Raw genomic sequence first — 24771 nt, 5'->3', positions numbered from 1 at the left:
GTGCCAAAGTTGAATAACTTTTATATACCTATCATTATTATCAGTAATGTAAAATCAACATTAGTTTTATCAGACACAATATTCTTGATAATCTCTAGACAAGGACAAACAAAGTTTTATCTTGAATTAATATGCCAATGACAAGGACGGATATATAGCTAATCTTATTAATTAGAAGAGGATGGTTAATTATAATAAATTATTAGAGTGGCGGTCAACGTACCTTAAATCTAAATTCAAGGGCAATAAAATTAGGCAAGATGTGTTTTTTCGTAGACTGAGGCGCCATATAAAAAAATGTATGCGTGTACTAGAGTACACACGTAAGAAGTGAAAAAAAGTTACACTAAATTTTTGTCCAACCCCGATAAAGAAGTTTCACTTCAATAAATCAATGCCATGAGGAAACCTTTTAACAATAGCACCTAGATCTTATTTGTTTATTATCTGCCATCTTATCAAAGCATGATTGATTTTTCTGATAAAAAATAATACTTGTAATAATATGTAAATCTAAAGATAATCATTAATTGTTTAAATACTCTAACGTCAAGATTGGAATGAGATTGGAAGATGTTTTATAAGTATGTTGTACTAAAATATATTGGAAATTTAACTTGTTGTGTTGTCTCAAATCTCAATACCTTTTTTTTTTTTTTTTTTTATAGTGGGGAAATCTTCCAAAGATACCCACGGCCCCCGGGAAGGAGCCGTGGGTTATGTCGGATTCTTACCGACTAAAACCCCACTGTGTTCCGTCGAGCCGCTTTAATGATGGGGCCGCGGGTATTTGTTAGAATTCTTCCGCGACCCCCTCGGCGGCAGCTCTCAATACCTACCCAATTCGATTAAATTTAATAAAATGTACCGGTAGGCAGCACAGCTCTATGATATTTACATTAATACATAATAGAATTTTGTCAAAAATAGGAAAACGAATTTAATCTTATTATGTATTGTGAACAACTATAATATCGCAAATTACAATACGTGCGAGATAATGAATTGTATCATAAATTTTTTCACCGGAAATAACCTAATAGGTAATTAATATCCAAAATCCTATATTCTATCTCAATTTTCGCTTATTACAGTTTATCATGAAGTAAAGCTCATATCGATTATTGATTACCCTGTGATAGCGTTTAGCAACTATTATGTATTCTGTGCCTGTGATATCGATCCATATTATAATGTTCTTATATTGCAAACCAATAGGATTAAGGTATTACTAAGTGGAGATTAATTAGTATTTAACTTAGTAGGTTTTCCTATAAATTTCCTAACACATGTGTAGGTACATTGAAACAATTTTATACTTTTACTCGGTCGTAGGTTAAAACCTGAAATCTTTTATTGACCGAAAAATTACACGCAAAATTCATGTTATGGTTATTAAGAGATGCTACGACGCGATCTGATCATTATAATATTATAAGATATATATCTTTATTATAAGATATGAAAAGTTAAATTGTATCGCTCGAATTATAACGTCACAAAATAGGTAGTTTTCGTTTGTTCATTTTAAAAGCAAAGAAGACTAAAATTAGACCACGTATCAACGTGTATCCGATATATTCGGAAATCGGATGTATCATATCATTTTAAATATGTATTACGATTACACATCAAACGAGCGAATGCTCATTCTAGCCCCACTATGTCAAATTATTTTAGTGTAAACAGGTGTAGAGCATTCTTTCGTTGTTCTTACTTCTTACTTCTTAGTGCATTCGATAAGATTTTATGCAATGTTTTAATACTGAACAATACTTAATATGAGTTTTCGTTTACACTAAATGATCACGAAAGAATGCCTTTGCTCTAGCTCTAGCTCTATGTTCGTTTGGTGTACCTAAATGCACCGTTAAGGGATGATAATTGTAATCAAGAAATATGTTTTATAATTCTTTCGCATTATTTATAATCCGACAAAATCAAGATGGCCAGGACAAATACCCGATACATTTTATTCTATAACGGGAATCTATTTTCAAAAACCTTTACTGCTATGAGGTGTGTCGTTAAAAGTTAAAACACCATAACAGAGACCGTAAAAATCTGTTCATAAAATGTTTCCAATGCAATGTAAGTACTAAGTTCCATGTATGATGTCATTATGAGTTTCCTGTTATTTATAGCAAGCACCGATATGAACAATTAACAAGTGAATAAACCGTATATTTTTGGTATTCCATAGAGAACGTTGTAGAAGCCCTGAAGCATGAGATTTTATGAGCTACCGGTTATACATAATAATTAATACATAGTATTATATTATTTTCTGTGATAGTACCTACGTTTAAAATTTACATTTTATAGAGCAGCATATATTACTACTCAATTACATTCAGTCTCAACAAATTCATGAAAACCTGTACAGCCATACATGAGTGCAGAACACAATATACGAACATGTTATACTTATATATACCTATGTATCTTATAAAAGACTTTTTACTTTCTAAAAAGTTTCAAAAGAAGGCCTTTAGCTTTCGTGCATAATTTCTTTATCGATAGTTTACCAAGAACTCCCTGACCTTGCAAAAATAGTTTAATCATTGATTTATGTAGGTACCGTCTCCTTTTTATAGACATACTATAGTGGTCCGCCCCGGCTTCGCCCGTGGTACCTACATGTTTAAACAGCTATCCTATCTCTCAAGTTGGATCGAACTGCACATGGTGTGCGAATTTTATTATAATCGGTTAAGTGGTTTAGGAGTCCATTGAGGACAAACATCAAATCAAATCATTAGTTGCACTATTTTAAGGGGTCATAAATAAATATTTATTTTTGTAAATAGGTCTGTTCTTTTTCGTAAATGGTAACTATCAAATTAAAAGGCAATTCACTTCAATTTATAGTCGCCATAAAAGATAAGATAAACTAAAAGTTAAATATAACGAATTTACGGCGATAGATATCTTTTATGAGATCTTCTTCATCATTTCCGAAAATAGAGCTCCTAAGATAAGGTGTATACTTTTAAATAATTATATACCTACTAGCGGTCCGCCCCAGCTTCGCCCGTGGTACCTACTATCCTATCTCTCAAGTTGGATCGAACTTCACATGGTGTGCGAATTTTATTATAATCGGTTAAGTGGTTTAGGAGTCCATTGAGGACAAACATTGTGACACGAGATTTATATACATATTAAGATAGGGGAATTCCAAAATCATAATAAACATATTTATACGGAATAGAATTCTATATATTCTATAAATTCTTAGAAAAGTAAGACAGTATAGCTAGGTATAGGCACAAGGGAAAGCCAAAGAAATAGTCTATACTCTATAGTCTATACCATCCATACGGTGTAGATAATATTATAATTTCGGAAGTATAATATAAAATATTATATCTGTCTTGTCTGTTGAAATAAATCTTGCTTCGATATCGAAATAAGATACCTAGGTATGGAATTTATGTAGAGGCTTTCAGGTAGTAAATTTCAACTAAATTATTTCCATAATTTTGCTAAATGCCACTCATTCCTTTAGGCCGTGTTTGCAATTAAAATACGTATAGGATTTATTTCTAAAGTTTATAATGTTTTTGACAACCCTACTCACTCATTGAATAAATTGTTTATATTGACGCGAGGCATTCAAATACCGCGAAATTATTATGTGAGCGCCAACTGCAATATAATATGTACCAGGAAACTTCTGCTTTATAACTCTACATACAGTGATACATATGTACAAGAAGTACCTACAATAAGTATAAACAAAAATTATTTATACGTGAACTAACGCACTAGGTACAAGGCTTGATTTAGCTTTAATATTTATTTCCTGTAAGTAACATGAGTGATCGCGACCAAAAGGAAATACAAAAATAAAATTTGTTTAATAGGTACAATATGTTACTTGTGTGAAGATTATCAAACGTTCTTGAAATAAAATTTCAAAGTCAACGATTTCTTTAATCCAATTGCGACATAATCTAATAAAAACACAACGGCTTATTCATCAACATTAAAATACCTTTATTAAGTATGTTAAATAATATTATGTAGGTTAAACTTTTTCATTGTCACCCGTTTTATCTGAGTCAACAATAAATAATGGTCACCCGTATGTGTCATGAAACATAATTGTTTACAATTAAACAGCAATGAAAGTAGGTATTCAATCATTCCCAGTCAGAATGCATCCGATAATTTTTTTATTAATGGAACTTTTAACAAACCGGTTTAATCGAGAACAATCTAGCTAGTGTGAATTAGGATTAAAAATATTTCCCTAACAATCTGTACATACCTTAATCGTGTCGGTTCAATGACCGAGTTCCAATTTCAAATTCGGGAATGGTGCACAACGTTGACGGAAACTTTAAATTGCGAACTTTCGATTCGTAATTTGGAACTATCACAGATAAGTAACAACAATCGACAACAGATGTCTGATAACTGAACGGCCGAGCGTCGTTCAATTAAATATATTATGGAGTATGGACGGATGCGTGGATGACGTCACGCTGCGTGGCGAGCACAAAACACGGCCGCCGCTGGCCGATGTTAATAACTTATTAATACGTAAGCGAACCCACGCGTTTGCGTATGTAGTATTCTTATCGGCTAGGAGATAACATTTGACTAGTCGTGGATGGAAACCTAGATTGTATCGAGTCCTAGAATCGAGTAATAATAGCCTACAATATAGTGCAAGGTCATCAGTAACTAGACTTTTTGCAGATCTAACGTTTCCTGATTGTAATGCATCTAGCAATTTGTTGATTACTGATTGTATGACGTCATTTGTACCATATAAGTACTAGGTTTAATAGTTTCTATGATAAACTCTTATTATTAACATACAATGTAGTCTCTTCAATTTGTATTAGGATTGATACTCATAATCAATGTAAAATATTATTCAATAATTTTAATTTACAGTACAGTCTACAGATGATGGTGTAAACTGTAATCATATATTTATATTTTACAGTTTATAAAACGGACGAATAGAATTAGACTGCGATTGTAAATTCCATCGAAATTAGATTTCATTTCATATTGATGTAAGCGGTGACCCTGAAAATTGACCCACTGATCTTATTTATTAAATAATCGCCTTCAACTAGGTATTTGTATTGGATTACCATAATTAATATTAAAAATTATTTAGTTTACGGCAGTAATAAACACCATCCAAACACATACAATCTTAATTTACCAACAAGTTTAACCTCAATAAAATCTACCTATGTTTATATACAAATCTAAAAAACAAATATATAATTAACCTCGCAAATCGTCTCATTTCAAGTAAAACGAGACATTGGACATTGGCCAGAATATTTCTGACGTAATGCCGATGTTTTGTAGATAACACCTTTTTGGTAGCCCTCCAGTTTATTTCATACGCGTGATTTTTGCTATTGGCAACAAAGTCAAATATTTTTTTAACGGAAACGGTCATCACTTTATTTATCTTATTATCATTGTCTATGAGCATTTTCAAAGATACAGTTGTTTATATTTTGCCTTTTGTTAAAAAAGGGAGAAAATAAGGGTCTCGGATACGTAAAGGTATAGTCAGTTACGTAGTAACTATTTAGTTATCTGTATTATAGTATTAATAATATTAATATATTAGTAAAGGTAAAAGGATAAGAACAACAGAGTTTCGTTGTCTGAAACTGAAAACGCAAAAATTAGTTTTTATGTAGAGTAAAATCAGCAAGACTTATTATGTAGTCTTCATTGTGTCTAATGAATCATCTTCAACACCACGTATCTATCAATAGCTTTCCGCCCGCGGCTTCGCCCGCTTTGTCTAAAACATAATAAATTATATGTATACTAAAACCTTCCTCTTGAATCACTCTCACCTCTATTAAAAAAAACGCATCAAAATCCGTTACGTAGTTTTAAAGATTTAAGCATACATAGGGACAGAGAAAGCGACTTTGTTTTATACTATACGTAGTGATAATACAAAAGATGTTAATCATATAATGTTTATTAATATTCGATAATATCTGTAAATAAACACAATAATTGCTATCACCAGCAAAAATCTAATTATCTTATCTCCATGAACAGTATTCTCCTGTTTCAGTAATCGACTGTCACTCATAAATCATAGTCAGAGAGACAATCACTGAAATTATTTAACCCGGGATTATTTCAATGCAAAGTTATGTAAGCGAAACATAACAATACATATTAGTATGAACCTTTGGTTATTGCCTTCACATAATATGTATAACTAGTATTATATTTTAATGATTTTAATATTGAGCTTTTTAGTACTGCTTTTATTTAATAATCTGTGGTACGACGACTAATAAAACTAGAATATTTCTTACCACATAGAAGCAGCCTATATCTGAATCCACGAACATTCGCAATATCCATTTGGAATCAACGATTTAACATAATTTATTCAAAGGCTGAACAGCTTCCAAACAAGTAACGTTATTTGCAAGTAAAATATAATGAAACAATGGTGAATGAAGATCATTGTTCGACAGTCGACTGAGCTCTTCATAACAAGATCAAATATAACCAAATTACTCGGAATTTACAATTTATCCATGCTGATACAAACGGGCTCTAGCTCACAACAACAATATTACAGAGGCGTGTTATAGTGTTCTATCTTTTAATTTAATGAATCTATTCAGAAGATGATGTTCATCAAACATAGCTCAGAATATTCTCGACTAATGTACCATTCCAAAAGAGAAATAATCAAAATTGAGTATTTGAATTAAAATTTTTTTTGTGATAAATGGAAAGATTATATATTAGTTTTATAACAAAACTGTTTTTATTTTTATTTTTTTGCAATAATTCAAAAGTTATTTCAAAATAAAAATTAGTCTTTGAATCCAGTACCGAAGACACGCCGGCAACTCCCGAAGCGTCACCCAAGCGCGTGTGACGTCATAATGTTAATTTTCACTCATTGCAGTTGATAGAACAATAAATATAGTTTGAAATACTTAACAGGATAATAAGGTAAATTTATGAAATTATTGTATTGTTACCGGGTTTTTATAAGTATACAAAATTTAAATTAAATCCGTCGGTTTATAGTGGGTCTAAATCGAATCGAAAGGAGAATTGGTTACATACAAACATATGTTTTAAGCTGATCCTGGCGATCCTTATCAGGATAAATTTATGATATTATTGTATTGTCATCGGACCTCGATAAGTGTTCAAAATTTGAACAAAATCCGTCGGTTTTAAGTGGGTCAAAATCGAGTCGAAACTTCGAAAGGATTCTGTTACATACAAACATACAGGTGAAGCTAATAAAAGCGTGTTAATACAGTGTTTTGATCTATTTAATTTTGTTGTCATTATTAAATTACATATTAAATATATTAATTGTTAATTATATTACTTAAATTTATATTAAAAATGGCGAACCTCAAAAGTTATCGTTTTGTACCATTATGTACGAATACTACAAAGGCAACTCCTGACAAAAATCGGTGATCATAAATATATCAACATCTATTCTTAATGATTCTTATTTTTTTCGTAACTAACTAACTAATTCAGAACCAACTAACAAATCGTATTTTAGCAATAAACTTTCAATATTATTGTCTAGTCACGTGTAATAGCCGTAAACGCTATGTACTGCAGTTAATACATAGCTATAACATTATGACGTCACAACTGTGGTGACCAGTCATGGCGCGTTTGTAGTCACGTGATTCTAATTTAAATTTCATCAATTTTTAATTGCTTATAATTAACGGAAAAAAATTTTTTTTTGAAGTTATTTGTATTAAATATCAATATTATTAATAATAAAGTTTCAAAATACATAAAAAAAATCAATATTTTTTTTTATTCAAATACTCAATTGGTTCATCCACACACGTCACAAACTAGACGGAATTTCCAGAGAACTTACACTTCTTTAAGTCTAAGTCTAAATCTAATCTACCACGTCATAGTTACATATTATTTCTGAAGTTTATTCATAAGATGCCTCAGCCCTATAGGATTTACTTATGGTATTAACACATCAAATTTCAGAATAATTTACCTCTAATATTAATAAACATCCCAAAAACTAGTCTTTAAGGAGGATTTTCATTGAATCACTCCTCGATAAATATTTAACTTTACTTATCACCTCTCATATAAGGTAGAATTGTATACAAATTGCTAGAATCTATCATTTAATTTACACACACTAAGTAAATAATACACACAAAAATCATAATATTATTTTGACTTATTTACGTCACCATATACATTTTCATATCATTGCACCCCCTTCGAATTTTGTTACATCTATGCTACATTTTAAAGAAATTCATTCATATCGGATAAGCGGATCAGTAGTATAACGTAATAGACTTACAATTAATTACTTTCGTTTGTATCTAAAAACCACTTTACTGATGATGTCTCTCATAGCCTATAAATACGACTCTTTCTGACAGATAAACTAAACAGAACATATCTGAAGTTGTAAAACAGACTAAAACTATAGATTATAATGTGAATAATTATTTATACAGTCAATTTAATGTAGACGGGTGTGAAAAACATGATAAAATAAATATTTGATTCATGGAAATCAAGTCAATGATACATTTGATTGGTAACTACATAATATAATGTTAGTGCAGAACTGTTTGAACAACATAACAACACATTTTACATGAAAATGATAATTCATTAAACATACAATAACACGTTGCCTATAAAAATGAGGTAATTAAAAAATATTTTTTTTTTATTTAGGTACCCAGCCTGTTATAGAACGACATTTTTGCGAAATGTTAATTCTATAATGTTCTCAATTTTTTTAGGAACAATCACTTTAGCTGGTATGCATCCAATGATATACACCTGCCTTTACAATGAGACTATATTAATATCTCATGAACCTCTAAAGAGCTCTTCTTCCTTTCTAAGCCAATAAAAATACTACCTACAAGCACTTAATTATTATTATTATCGGCTTCTTAAACCCACTGTTCTTCAAGTCCTTGTAATCTGTAAGTGGATCGAATGCATTTGACATACATTCATAATGAGCTTTTGAATGATCACCTCCAGTTTCAACCAGTTCTAATCCGGGCACTGTTGATCACTCATTATTTCGTTATGCTTGTTTTACCTGGCGGTAGTGCCTGTCTGTGACGTCATTAAGCAGTGACCACATCCTTTTTGTTTCAATCCGCGTAATGTTTTAGTCTTTAAGTTTTAACTAGGTGAACCCAATCACAAAATATAACCTATAATATGTATACCTACATATACTGCATGTGTATTACAAGCCTTAGAGCGTATACGCACTATGCGGGTAGCCGCATTGCGGGTAGCCGTCCGGCTGACCGCAAGCACAATTATGTACGTAATATTCATTTCTATGCGCACTGCGATGCGGCTACCGCAGACCGCACAGTGCGCATAGAAATGAATATTACGTACATAATTGTGCTTGCGGTCAGCCGGACGGCTACCCGCAATGCGGCTACCCGCATAGTGCGTATACGCTCTTAGAGGTTCTCTAAGACAATGTAATTAAAGATGGCTTTAAACCAATGGAAGTTTAAAATATTCTAAAGAGGCAGTGCCGCAGTGTACAAATTCAGTATTCCTTAATAACGTTGTGACTTGGAATATATTAATATTCAAACCAACGGAGAGCAATAAAGAATATGCAAAGCCTTTCTTCGGTCTTCTTGATTTCTCACGGTGGATATAATTCCTAGAATTTCTTGTATGCGTAGAATAGTATTTTCCAGTTCGCCCGATTCGTACAGCAATCAATTGATACGTACAAGTGCAATGTAAACTTGTGTGTGCAATGAATATAATTCATTATTTAAGTAGGAGTAAAATAATAATATGAAAGATGTAAAGACAAACATCTCTTTAGAATTCGATTAATTTAATTTAAGAGAAGAGATACTTAAAGTAATAGCATTGATAAGGGAGTAGATACTTTTACGTTTTCCTTTAGTATCTCTTGTATAATTTGTCGTATATAATTTACGAAGTTAAAAAACGTCTATTCTATCAAACTAGCGGAAGAAATCTTACAACCGCATTAGTGACTAATGGAAGGTCGTACACTCGTTAAGGCTTATTGTATGTTTGTACAACAACGATTTAGTAACTAGAGCGAGTAAACAAAATCATTTACAGTGTTCCATTCTCTAACATTCTGTCTATTTTTATATAGTTTTAATATTACTATAAGTAGTTCACTTAATTGTTATTTCATTAATGCCTCCATTAAATAGAATGGATCCATCAATGTCAAGTCGATGTGGGTATAAATTGATAATAAACCAGCATGAATGGGAGAGTCACGTAAAGTGCAGCTGGAAAAACACTGTCGAGATAAAAGATTAGATAATCTAGGTACTTAATTATTTATTTATAATTCATTAAAGATTCTTTGCCATTAAATCCTGTGCATAGTTGAATGTTATGCATAATTAGTAAAATTTAATATCAACATATTCCTTTGCGCAGCAGTTGGTGTAACAAGTCTAATAACACGTCGAAACTGATACATATTTTCACACAAGTGTTCTAAAAAATTGAGTACCTTCCTTCTAATGGAATCGGAGTAATATGGAAATAGAAACAACAATAATTCAAGCCAGCACTAGCGCCAGTAACAATACCGCCAATAGCTAGCCATAGTGCCTTGAACGGCGCTCAATATCCGCTCTGAACCAGTTCAAACAAACCGAAGCAACAGATCCAACCTGATTGCAACGGCCTTTGCTGACTGGAAGTTACTTACCGCATTGCAAAGAAAGGTTGGAGATGTTTGCTTCCTTTGTATGCACTTTTATTTGTGCTTCGAGTGATGCGATTCGATGTTTTATGCGTATGCATTCTGCATTTATACTTGTTGTAGATATTATTTGTGTAAGATAACAATATAATTAGCACTGTCTAAAACAGTAAACGACTTTCAATTTTTTATGAAAGAATGCGATAACGCAACGGTAGTAGGATGTAGGGGTGCCAAAATTGTGAAAGTATTTTAGGGCCAATTTTTCAATGCTTGGATTAAACTTATTCGTCGAATAATGTATCAAACTACCATTTTAAAAACGTATCCTAATTGCCCGTATTTGACAGTTTACGTGACATTTTAATATTATCGTGTAATACTTTATTGGACGGATAAGTTTTATCCGAGCATTGAAAAATCGGCCCTTAATAAATTAAAATAAAAAATCTCTGAACCATTTAACGATGTTACATCATTTTTCGTTCAATTAACATTAGGCCACATAAATCATTTAATCAAGCAATTATATCTAATCTCAAATAATAAATAATTTATTCACCAATAGAGCATTATACCCAGTGGCGTAGCTAAGGGGGGGCGGCGGGGGCGGCCCGCCCCGGGTGTCACCCGTTTAGGGGTGACACCCGAGCCCGACTATGACCATCAGTTATAGTTCTTTCTATTTATAAAAAATCGTAAATCTGCGGCAGAGAGCATAACCGCCACTAATAAAATTATCTAGGTAACTATAATATCGTACCACGAACATAATAATTGATATTAAAAAAAAACAATGTGCACAGTGTCAATCGATCAGGGATTCCCCCAAAATTTAATACCCCGTTCGCGCATAACCAACGCTAGTCAGGGGATTCCCTCGATATAGCGCTCGTCACTTGTATTGTGGATTGGGCTTCTTTTGTTTCCGACCGCATTCATTTCAATATTCGCTTACGTGAACGTGTGAAAGTCTAGTGCAAAGTGTTTGTTAATTATTAGATATTATAAACAACATTTTTTGTATAAAAGTCGATTCTTGAAGAAAATAAACAAGGTAAGTGAATTATTTTTGTTATTACAGGTAATACTTACATTTTTTATCCATTTAGTTTCTAATAGCAGTATCTTAGATTATTTTGAAAAACCCTTCAATTTTATTCTCTTTTAATTACTGTGTATTTTAAACTATATTATTGAGACGTCCTAAATGATAAATAGGTACCTAAAGAAGGTATTTCAGACGGATTGCAATAATATTTTTTTGTTTAGCCTGGGCAAGTATTACTTATCTACTAAAGGTATTTATTTATTAAAATAGGTTTTAAAGACTTTGCTGGTGTAAAAAGATTTTACTTATATTTCTACACGTTTTACGATATTACTTTAGGTAATAATGTTTAATTGTAAATAATATTCTTATTTATTATTAACTTACTTAATATTTTCCTATCTAATAGCAATGGGATTTGTTTACAAAAACGGAATACATTAAGTTTAGATTTTTGATTGAAAGTTATCATAATCATATCATACAACTTCGCGTACGTTGATTTTGCTCCGAGATGAGCAGCTCGAGCACTCGTGGCACGGATATCACAATTAACGGTGGAGTTTTTAACTAATATTTTTCTAATAATACTTAAAAACATATTTACACCCAGACGCAGGATTGTTAGGTAATATAAATTAACAATCCTGCGTCTGGGAAAAATATATTTCACAAAGCTAGTTACGTAACGTGTAGGTGTTTATTTACTGTTATAATTAGTTTATAAAATCAACGTTTCACTTACTAACTAAAAATATTTTTTAGAATACCCAGAACGAAATATGCCTCGGGGAATTCATACTTCGAAAAGACAAAGCGGGTTTCAACAGAGAAAAGCCAAAAAGGCTAAAATGGATGAAATTCAGAGCATGTCCGGTTCTCTTTTCAAATATGTCACAAAAGCAGATAGCGGCCAAAGTTCAAGTAAAGTACCCGAGTCTCCTGCTGACGAAAGTAATGATTCACATCTTGGAGACTCACATTCAGATAGCAACATCGACAATACAGAATCAATGAAGACGACCCAGGACCTTGACGGAATCAAAATAAATAATGAAAATGACGCCGTTAATGCTACTTTCGGAGATAGCATTAGCTTTGAAGAATCAGTTCAACACTTGAGAGATGTTTCACATTGGAGTTTACCGGTACCTGATAATGTTCGCATTGACATAATAAAAAAGGGCAGTGAACATTTCCAGAACAAAGAAGGACCGTTTCCTACTGTATCTCGTCATGGTTCAAAGATTAAAGCGCGTCACACACGGTGAAGATACTATAATATTTTATCTTAAGATACTGTTATATTTTATATTACAGTATCTTAACGCTTCCGGTATCAGCGTTCGGACCATCATTTTTCTTTTTGTCATTGCGTACCACCCACCCCTGTAGAACCGCCATCCTGTTACAAATGACGCGAAATTTTGTGGGTCATTTGTAACAGGATGGCGGTTCTACAGGAGTCTTAGTACGCAATGACAAAAAGAAAAATGATGGTCCGAACGCTGATACCGGATGCGTTAAGATACTGTAATATAAAATATAACAGCATCTTAAGATAAAATCTTCACCGTGTGTGACGCGCTTAAAGGTGATTCTCGTCATCTTTCACAGGAATGGTTTTATAAACCGATGCCTAGTGGTGAAAAAATTCTACGATCATGGATGGTATTTTCTCCTATATCAAATAACCTGTACTGTTTTTGCTGTCGTTTATTTGCTGTCAGTAACATACAAACAACATTTACAACTGGATTTCAGAAGTGGTGGAAACTAAATCCTAAAGTATTGGACCATGAAACTTCATGTGAACATTTAGAAAATTTCGAAAAGTGGAAAGCTTTGGAAATGAGATTAAAATCTCACACCACAATAGATGATGCAGCCTTGCAGCAATTTTTATTGGTTGTATAGATCATTCAATTAATTTATGCGGCCAACATTCGTTCGCACAAAATGTGACTTGTGTTACATTTTTCGGAGCAGTGGAAACAATATTTAACTTTTTTTCAACTTTCAACAAGTCGTTGGGAAGTGCTCCTCAATCACAGCAAAGCATCTGTTAAAAGACTTTCGACAACGCGATGGAGTGCTCATTACGGTGCAGTAAAAGTATTGGCTGAAAATTTTGATGGGATAATATCTGCAATTGAGGAACTATGTGACCAAGACGTAAATTTAGAAACTAGAGGTGCTGCACAAAATCTTATGCCTGCTGTGTGCAATTTCTCATTTCTTTGTTTTCTTTTCTTTTGGAATGATGTGCTAAGGGAAGTGAACAATGCTCAGATCGCATTACAAAGTAAAGGTTTATGTGTTGATGAAATAATCATAAAACTAGAAGCACTTCGTCTATTCATTGGAGAGAAACGGTTGCATCTAGCAGAAGAGGCAATAGATTTTGCTGTACAAAAATCGGAAAAATACAACATTTCGATGGAACGACGAATTCGTCGCAAGAAACGCATGCCCGGTGAGTTAGCGTCGTCCACCGAGGCTGGACTTACACTTAGAGCGGAACTTCAAAAGGACATGTTAGAATGCATTGACAGATTCAATATTGAACTCGAAACAAGAGTAAAGTCCATTAAAGACGTAGCTTCATTGTTTGAGGTTGTGCAGTCAAAGACCTTGCTTTCGGCAAACACTGAACAGTTAAAATTAGCTATATCAAAATTTACTAACCTTTACGATGAAGTATCAGAAACAGAACTCCTTTTAGAAATACCAAGATTGAGAAGACATTTAAAAGCGGCTAATATTACTGTCTCTAATTGGGTGATACTGGACTTTTTGAAATTTATTGTGGAATGGGATTTTACAGAATCTCTTCCGAATCTAACGGTAGCACTAAAGTTATTTATAACAATATGTGCATCAGTAGCTTCATGTGAGAGAAGTTTCAGCAAATTAAAATTAATTAAAAATTATTTGCGGTCTACAATGACCGAAACCAGATTAAACAATCTTGGTACTATTTTAACGATAGAACATGAAGCAACACAAAATATAAATTTTGAAGACGTGATTTCGGAGTTCGCTAGTGTCAAAGCTAGAAGGAAGAAATTTTAATTTTTAACAAACTAAATTTGTTTTACATAATAAACAAATATTTGTAATAGGTACTCATATTTTAATAAAACGTAAATGATTATAACTTTTTTTTATTTTAACAGTTTCGATTGAGTTTTAGGGTGACACCTATAAAATCCGCCCCGGGTGCCACCTATGCTAGCTACGCCACTGATTATACCCTAAGATTATACCTGATTAATTATATACTATTTAAATAAATAACGGCCGCAGTACATCAGAGATAGGTATACCAACCTCACAATCCGAATAACCCGAGCCAAATAAACAGGCGAGGTTATATTTAACCACAAAATCCGGTAAATTCATATTTACAAGGTCGCCAGTGTCACCCACGACGTCTAGACTGCACGTGCACCAAAAAATGGGTTAAATCGAGTTATAATATTCTATATTTATAAAAGAAAGTCGTGGTAGTTACACAACTTCTAACTCAAGAACAGTTGAACGGATTTTGATGATTTTCGGAATCTGGGATTTGTCTCTGATTGGAAAAGGATAGCTATTAAAATTTTGGACAATTTTCCAAAAACGTATACCTACCTGGTTGGAGTATAGTCCAATAAATATTGCATAATATGTTAACGACTATTCTGAAGGAAAAAGATGGTCATGATTTAAATAAATTATGAGTAAGAATTTTTGTTTATTTCATAATTTGACAAATGAGGTTTTGTCACGTAATGAAAAATTCAATATCTATGGCGTCATGTAGACGGTAAAGTTTCATCCTTTTGGGCATCTATAATTGAAATGTGTAAATGTTTATCCATTTAATTAATACCTAAGAAAAAAGAAACCGAAGTGGCTCAAAGTCAATCAACCACAAATATAGATAAGAGCCCACAATCACCAGGCAAATCAGACATAAAAAATTTTTCGGAAGTTTTTTTTCCGAACGCAATGACAGAACCTTTGCGTCCCATTGAGGGCTCAAGGCTGTTCCAAAATAGAAGGGAAATACAACAACGCACTCCGCAGTCATCTGACGTCATTTGGCAGACTCCAGTATTCCGTGAGTGTCGCTGAATTAGATCAAATTACGGTTTTACGGTGTTGATGGGAACGCCTGAAGCGACACATTGTCGCCGATTCTACTCGAAGCTTCTGGAAGTTTCGATAACATTTTTGGAAAGGGAGCAAGCAAGAAATCAGCCCAAACTTTTTATAGAATTAGAAAGGATAAAAGCAGTAAAATAGGTGCTTTGAAAGTCAGTATGGAAGCTAAATTGATAAAAATTGGCTATTTTTATTAGATTGAGCACGAGTGTAGCCTGAATTTGTAACGCACGCAACCTTATAAAACCTACCCTATTACTAAAAGTGTAATTACATGACTACTATAAACATATTATAATGGAAAAGCCTTATTATCCATTTGAAACATGCCTTTAATTAAAGTATTTATCCGCAATGGAGCATGTATTACCGCTCCTCACGAAATTACAGTGACAAAAGCCAGAACAATATAAAATAGTTATTATCTCATCAAACTCAGCGTGCAATAAAATGTTATTACACTTATACTAATTAAAAAGTTATCTGGCTAGCAATAAAAGTAAAAAACCCAGTTTCTAAGATCTAGAAAAACATAATCACCTCGAACAATTTTTCTGGCTCATTAAAATTGCACTCATTTACCAATTTGAATATATTCTATAAGGTTGATAGTATTTAAGCTTCAGTGCCTTATGAAATACAGCCATCACTGTAGGTACTTAATTATTTAAGCCGGCTGCAGATTCTTTAAAAATCTCTATTCCTATAAAATACTTTTATAAATCCAGATTTTCATCTAATATATCATTCACATATTAGGTATGTAAACTGATTTTGACTGCTAGTATTTTTTTGTTCAAAATGTATCCCCATACAATATCAAAACGGTATGTATGATCTTAAAGTCTTTCCATGGTTCTGTGAACGAACAAGCTAAGAGCATACAAAACTGTCGGTATTAACCAATGTATTCATAACTGTGGCCTTACTATCTGCTGGAGCACAAACCAATAACGCATTTCAGTCCAGGCACATGATGGCCATTTTTAGATTTATAGTCTGAATGTTGAACTAGACAAGTCAATTGGTCAATTAGAGCAATACATTTGCGCTGCACAGACCACTTCAATAGGGCTATCAGACATAAATAACTAATGTAAATCATAAACCATGAAATGTAATGCAAAAAATATAACTAACGTAGTAATCTGTGAACTAGAATAAATACTCTTCATCCTTGACAACGACAAAGCTCATGTAGACAGTATTAAAAAATTGTTTTATTTACTGCACTGGTTCTTAGATCAGGCTAAAGAGAAATAAAGAAATTAACACTGTATCACGACGAACACTAAAAATTAATAACGAGAATTAATTTGGATTCTCATTTCCGAACATGCAAAATATTTATAACCATTATTAAAATCCAAGAGAACTCATTAGTTTATAGCTACTAACGAATCGTGACCTCTGATACCACATTTGTATTATCAAAATCTAAATACCTAGATAGTCTGAACACTGCAGGAATAACGCAAAAAACATCTGATGATCTATTCAGTCTGTCATATAACACTATCACTCCTTATAATAATAGGAGTAGCAGCCCTACTAAAGGGGTCTATTACAATCAAATCGTTTGTATGTAGACTGATGATAAAATGGAGTGAAAATTGATGTAATCTTACTTATTTAGAGGATTGTTAACAGAATAGTAATTACATATAGCAATTTAGCACGTCGTTTTGAGAATGGAATAATACCCAATAACTGTTTTTATGATCATTCTTTAACATACCAGCACATTGGTCATTATTTTTAGTGTCGCCCATAAAGAAAAAGAATATGTACGAACAATAATTGTGCTTTTGTCTTATGGCTAGGCCTAGATAATAGTATTGAGATAGTAATTCATGTAGTATTGTCTGTGACATGTAAAAAATGAAATTGACATATAAGTCGTATCATTTAGAAAACAAATTTAGTAAAATTAAGAAATATATATGAACCTACTGCAAATAGTTCATACAAGAACCACCACTTATTGATATATCTCTTGACAACATATCCATTACTAAACACTTTCTACCATAGACCAAAAGCTAGGTGTACAATTATTCTAGAAACGACGCTACCTGCCCCCGGTCAATCACCCTTTGCATACTTGAGGTCACACACACATTGGCATAATGCAAAATGCAAGCTGTTATTACACACATACACCCATGTGTATGTTTGTGCGTGTGTGCGTATTCAAATGTTTACAAATATTTCAGTATTTCTGGATGCTGTTAAAATTCCATATAAATATTCACTATTGATGTTTCCATAGAAATTAATGGAATAAGTTAAGCTTAAATTATTCGTTTACAATTCACAATTATTTATTACAATGTTAATTAATTCAGAATTATTATTCAAAACGGCTATCGGTTAAAATAAAAGACTATAAAAGTCTAAAAATTATATCGTAAAAGATATTGCATCCTGATAATTGCATATTGTATTTATATTAAGTACCTACTTGTAGTATTGTGTCAAAAATGCATTTAAAACAATGCAAGTACTAATTAACTGATAACATTTGCAATCATTCAAGGGCATGCAGTTAGACCTTATCAAAAATGCAATTATAACAATACAGTATTGAATAAAAAACAACGCTTGATACTTTCCACTGTGAAGAATTTCATTTGTTTTATGTTTTATTTTAATGTTACATATGGCTATTTTTATCGTCTAGACTCTAGAATCTAGTGGTATTACCACCAAATAATTTAAACAGTCTAACTTTAAAGAACTTTAAACCAGGGAACTGTCACTTGTAAAAAACAACAAAACCCGATTAAACAAAACCCGCGATTAAAGTTAAACCCTGTCCTAAAGTTTTTTGTGGTAAGACAGTTGATGTACCCAATGGATGTACCCGATAAAATCACTGGCTATAATTTTAGATGCTTCAATATAAAAAAAGCCTGATCACAGTAATAGTATCCCGTTACGTCTAACTATTTTCATTTGAAATGTTATCTACCAAATTCAGTGCTGTAAATCATGCGAAAACACACAGTTTTTGCCAAGAATTATGTGTAATGTCCAGTATTACTATTTTTCCTGTAATAAAGTAATTTATGTTCATGCCAACTTAACTGATTGTTGCCAGACGTAACCAGTTTCAAATAACCCTGAACGAAGGTAAACTGTAGGTAATCGGGGTTTAACCAGTATTATTGGTAAGAATGATGAAGGTGCGACAAGGAATCCTTTCCGTATTAAATACCTAGGTTCTACTACAGATAATATAATACTATTCTGTACTACGATACATAAAAATGTGTTATTTTTGTCTAGCTGTGTAACCTAATAAAAATTAGTTATTAATTTTTTAAAGAATGGAAAAAATCGATCACGAGGCGGTTTCGAACCCGCGTCTTCCGCCATGAACGTGACGTTCATTGTCGTGGTATAGTATTTCTATTCCTTACTAGCTGTGCCCCGCATTGCTCCACTCCTTGTTGGTCTTAGCGTGATGATATATAGCCCGATAAATGGGCTATCTAACACCGAAATAATTTTTCAAATCGGACCAGTAGTTCCTGAGATTAGCGCGTTCAAACAAACAAACTCTTCAGCTTTATAATATTAATTAGTATAGATAATAACATACACTACTGGAACTTATTTGTCACTTTCACTGATAGACCACTCGTTAACACAACACTTTGCATATTATCTTCAAGTTTCCGCATTTCTCTTATACATACCTAATATTACCTACATCTATCCCATTTCTGAAAAATACATATTTCTTTATTGTGCCAACGATCACACTTAGCCTTTTTATCCCAAAAATTTTTGTATTGCTTTTGTATCAAAAGAATCCTGGAATGTACGCTTGCACCTAGCGTTCCAAATTCATAGTATTTTATAGACAAAAACCCATACTTAATTAAATAACTCATTTCATACGACTGCAAAAACAACACGAGAGAAATAGGTATCCATTTCAAGGATTTTTTGTACAAAAACGTTAAACCACGTTTAAAAATAAACGATTGATGAGGAAAATAAAATAGCCAAGTTTTAATTTTACTTATATTTCTTAGTATATTTAAGTGTGTTCTACTCATTTATAATTGTGAGGAACGCACTATCTAATCATGTCGCACTCTACCACTAAACTGTTAATATAATGCAAATAATTCAATAAAACGTGAAGCATATAAATATAATACTCTAATATTTAGATAAAATATAGGCCTGCTATTTGCATTATGAAAAAGTACGTTTAAATGGTTATCATTTAGCGATGCATTATTATCTTTTAGGTATAATAAACTGTAAAGAAAATTATTTTTGAAGTGAAACTTCTTTATCGGGGTTGGAAAAAAATTTAGTGTAATCACAGACTAATAATAATATACTACGTGTGTAACATTTTTTCGTTACGCGTGACATTTTTCCGTTACACGCCATCTTTTTCTTATCCCTACCACGCGTGATTCGACGTATTTCTGTAAAGTTGCATATAGTATTTTTTTTTAAATTAAGTCATAAAGAAGTTTCACTTCTTACTTGTGTACACTAGTACATTTTCTTTTTAATACAGGCTTTGAAGTGTACTTTCCGATCGGGGAGCTTACCATGATATCTTAGAGCAGTGATATTTCAGAGAGGGAAAGTGATGGCGCTAGACGACCTATATAACGCTGTCATTTTTCCACACTGGAAGTAAGATTGCTATAAGACATCATGGCAAGGGGGCTAGTGTTACCATAATTCATTTATAAGTTTTTAAAAACAAGTTTGGAATTAAAGGGATTTTTTCATGATAATATAGTAGTTATTTATTTTGTTTATAATTGTTATTTTTCTGATTCTTACACAAAACTTTTCTGGTTATTGTAACCGTCACAAAAGAACTGTAGCTAGTGACTAAGTGACGGAGATTCTAAATTTGATCCCTGTGACTGCTGGCCTGAAATTAGACTTAAGTATTCATATGGAATTTGTTAGTCATAGCCCGATATTTGATACTGAGCTCAGGGCTTGTCCATTAATCATGTTTAGCCCAAAAATGGGCTAAAGTATGAAAAAAATCCAACAAAAAAGTCAAAGGACATGGAAGAATTAGTCTAAGTACATATTTTTTTTAATTTATGAAGAACTTTCAAGTTTACTGAAAACGTAACATGCATCTATTGCTTTTTTTACATATACATTTTTATACTATGCTTGATTACCTAAGAAAGTATTTAGTCAATACCTATGTTGTAATATGTTTACGCATTATTGGTAGTAATTTTCTACAAAATCTGGATATTTATTGATGTTTTGAACACCATTGGAAGTAATACAACTGCCTGTCTTTTCAGGAGCATACATACATATTACAAACATGTCCTATGGCTTTTCTTGGTATTTTGCAAATAAAAAACAAAAAAAAGGTAACTATAAAAGAATACGCTTTTGTTACCTGCGTAAACCGCTACACGGTACCGGATTTTTGTATTCATAAAAACGCTTTGTTTACTTAGACGTTGGGGTTGCCATCCAATTGATAAAATCAGGACAATATTTAACTGAATTTATGACTTATTAATTCTTTATAATTATAATTAACCATAAGAGTCCTTTCGCTATATTGCCATTATAAATAATAAATATATTTTTTTGGGAAGAAGGAATTTGTTATATTATTTTTTGAAGTGAAACTTTATGTATCGTTGAATCTTGCCAAAGAAATTTCACTTCTGACACGTGTGCTCGGCACACACGCTCTTTTTTTAATTATAATATAAACAATGAACGGTCATGGATAGAAAAACGAATGAGCGCATTGACTTAAAAATGTAAATGTAATATTTTTTTCCGAAGTTATTGACCTATCTGGTAAATAACACGATCGTTAATTAAAACTTTAGAAGTAATAAAAAAACGTATTATCAGAGTTGGGATAACATAAATTATATTCACTTTTTTAAATATTTACACAAAAATAACACATTCATACAATGTTAAATGTACAAATTCGCACTTGCTAAAAAAACGGGTTGCACTCCGGGAGTGCCGGCAGGAGTGAAAACTTGATTATTAACGTTCAGCATGTTTGATATTTTGGAATGGTATCCGGTCTTACTCATGGAATATAAAGGCTAAAAAAATAATTGGTAAAATGTATGTTAGGTACCAAAATAACATAAGTTTTGTGGGTACCTTATGAAAAAAAAAGTTCAAACTTGTCAGAACAGTACGAACAATACAGGGACTAAAATCACAGACAATACCTAGACGATACGCGTGTAATATAATATGTATTATGCAAAAACAATAAATCTTATCAATACAGGCAAACACAATAAAGAGCGACTATTTTACATAATACACACCGTTGAAGCAGTCAACACCGGTAATAAATAACTTTACTTTTGCTGCTCGATTGTGATCTTTTTTTGTAACGAGATAAAGGTCATTGTTGCTTCAAGGTCTACAACCGATTCATGGTCACTGGGGACCTTGTATTTTTGTGCGACTGTAGCGATTCCTCTAAGAATAACATTAAAAAATTACTGTCATGTCAACCTACATAGTTAGGGACTTAAAATATGAGATACGTAGTCTTTTTTTAACTTCAATGGGAATAGTTTTTGTTGCCTATAAAATGCTATATTTTCCTTTAATTTAACCGAAGCTTTAAAATAAATTGTGATGTTCGAATAATTAAGGTAATAGCAAAATTATCGTCATCCTTGTATTTATCTTAAAATGCGATAAATGTCAAACAAATTCATTTTTCCAAAAAACAAACGTTTGGTCATCCTACAAGGCTCCCATAACTTAATACAGGCTTCTTGGAAGCAACGATAACTCGGATTTCTTTTAGACAATACCTTATACTAACAATAATAAACATGAGTAAAATGAACGTGGTCAAGGGAACATTATACTTATAGGTACAAAGTTTAAAAAATATAAGAGTCATTTACAAATTTAAGAAAGATAGTGAAAGTCTTTAAAATGCATACTTATAACTTAAAAGATAAAGAACTAACTAAAAACTCATATGAAACATTGTGAGACAACAATTAATTTAAATAAGACATTGGAATAATAGGTAAATCGATTTCTTTCATATCAGCATTTATTTTTATTAAGTGTGATAAAACTAGTTTGAATAGCTATTTAATTGCTTTTTACGTGAACTCTACCAAGAGGGACTAATTTTGAAATGGTTTTTGGACAATCATTATACACTTGTAGCATAGTTAAAGTTCATCAATCAAAAATTACTTCATCCCATCTTTTAAAGTACAAAAATAACACAAAATACATTAAAATAGCCAAATCTTTTTATTTAATTTATATGCCAAAATCTTTGCAATTCTAAGGATAGTCAAATCGCTATGTAGAGCCGTATTTCCTCTTAACATAAAACCTACGTTTAACACAATAACTTTTATAAAGTACGAAATAACACAAAGGAACATACCTGTATGTATTGAATTCTCGCGAAAAACTCGTCGCAAATTCACGAATACCACAAGACGTGCGTTTGCGAAACCAACATCAGCGAACTAGCTTGTTAGGAGGCGTGACAAGGAACGTCGCGCCTCGTAGTGTATGTTCCCATTTTTTTTGTATCCACAATACGTCCGTTACACAGAAATTCCTCGCGACAAATGTCGTTTTTAATTATCAAACGATAACATTATTTACTCAAGATAGCTGGGTTGTTGTATTTGTTTTTGTAATCCTCATCTCATCAGGGAATCAGCGGAATTTTACTATTCAACCGTGAAGGTCACGTGCGATGCAATTTTTTATAGTTTTTTGCAATTTTTTATAATCTAAATTAAAATAAAATAGTTTTAAATAAATTATTGGTTTTAAAACAATTTTCACGATAAATTCTGAAGGGCGCTATCATTTATTGACATTACAATAATCATTTTAAATAAAAAAATGTAATGTTTATTTGCATAAAGGTTGAGGTTAGTCATAATAATTGTCGATTGGATAAACTCTATGACCTCCGTATATTTTTTATGTATCTAACATGTATACCAGATAGGTAAGTACCTTATAATATTATTATCGCGGCGCTAAAATTTTATTATAATTTTTAATTACCATGTTGCTTTAGGTAGTTATGTGGGAATTTATTTCACTTTTACAGCATTAAGAAATTTAAAATTCCAAATGACATTTCAAAGTAGATGAAAGTTAAGATTACTTATTGAACACTAGGTTTCCGCCCGCGGCTTCGCCCGCGCAGTCATAGCAAAACCCGCATAGTTTCCGTTCCCGTGGGATTTCCGGGATTGCGTCATTTGTCCGGGATAAAAAGTAGCCTATGTCCTTTCTCGGGTATCAAAATATCTCCAAACCAAATTTCATGAAAATTGGTTCAGTAGTTTAGGCGTGATTGAGTAACAGACAGACAGACAGAGTTACTTTCGCATTTATAATACATATTATAGTATGGATGTTTTTGGTTTTATTATTACTTGTAAAATGTTATAGGATATGTCATAGAGCACTAACATGCAATAAACAAATATATTCAAATATAATATAAACATAATAGGCAATAGCTATATAAATGAAAACGTGTTATACGAACTATCTCTATGTAAAGTTTCATCTAGATCTGATCACCTGTTTTTGCATAAAACATTTGCGTTTACGGTAGTTGTAGGTACTAGATACTACCACAGACTAATAATAATATACTACGTATTACTACTGTTAGAATTTCCTCTAATAAAATATAATCAATGCGTAATGAACACGTTTTTATTTTAAACACCCCTTTTAGAAGCGTAGAGAGGGTTAAAATAAAACTCCGTATTAGAATTAAATATCGTAA

At 32.2% G+C, this 24771-nt stretch overlaps 1 protein-coding gene across 2 annotated transcripts in view; it reads right to left on the bottom strand.

The window, feature by feature from the left end:
• LOC149906765 (monocarboxylate transporter 9-like) overlaps nucleotides 1-23579 on the bottom strand; it is a 36472-nt gene extending 12893 nt beyond the window's left edge. The window contains exon 1 of one of the 2 annotated variants that reach the window (XM_090104935.1): nucleotides 23392-23579. The gene's annotated coding sequence lies outside the window, so the exon portion shown is untranslated. Of the gene's footprint in view, nucleotides 1-4276; nucleotides 4525-23391 lie in introns of those variants that run through there. The other variant, XM_090104936.1, reaches the window with a different exon arrangement.
• Between the last annotated feature and the right edge of the window lie 1192 nt (nucleotides 23580-24771).

This window comes from Colias eurytheme, chromosome 8 (genome assembly GCF_061535395.1).
Source record: "Colias eurytheme isolate Ceu_HAF_F1 chromosome 8, ilColEury1 Martin Lab GWU primary, whole genome shotgun sequence".
Taxonomy (NCBI): domain Eukaryota; kingdom Metazoa; phylum Arthropoda; class Insecta; order Lepidoptera; family Pieridae; genus Colias; species Colias eurytheme.
The sequence above is the reverse complement of the archived record's forward strand: the minus strand, read 5'-3'. Positions and strand labels throughout refer to the sequence as shown.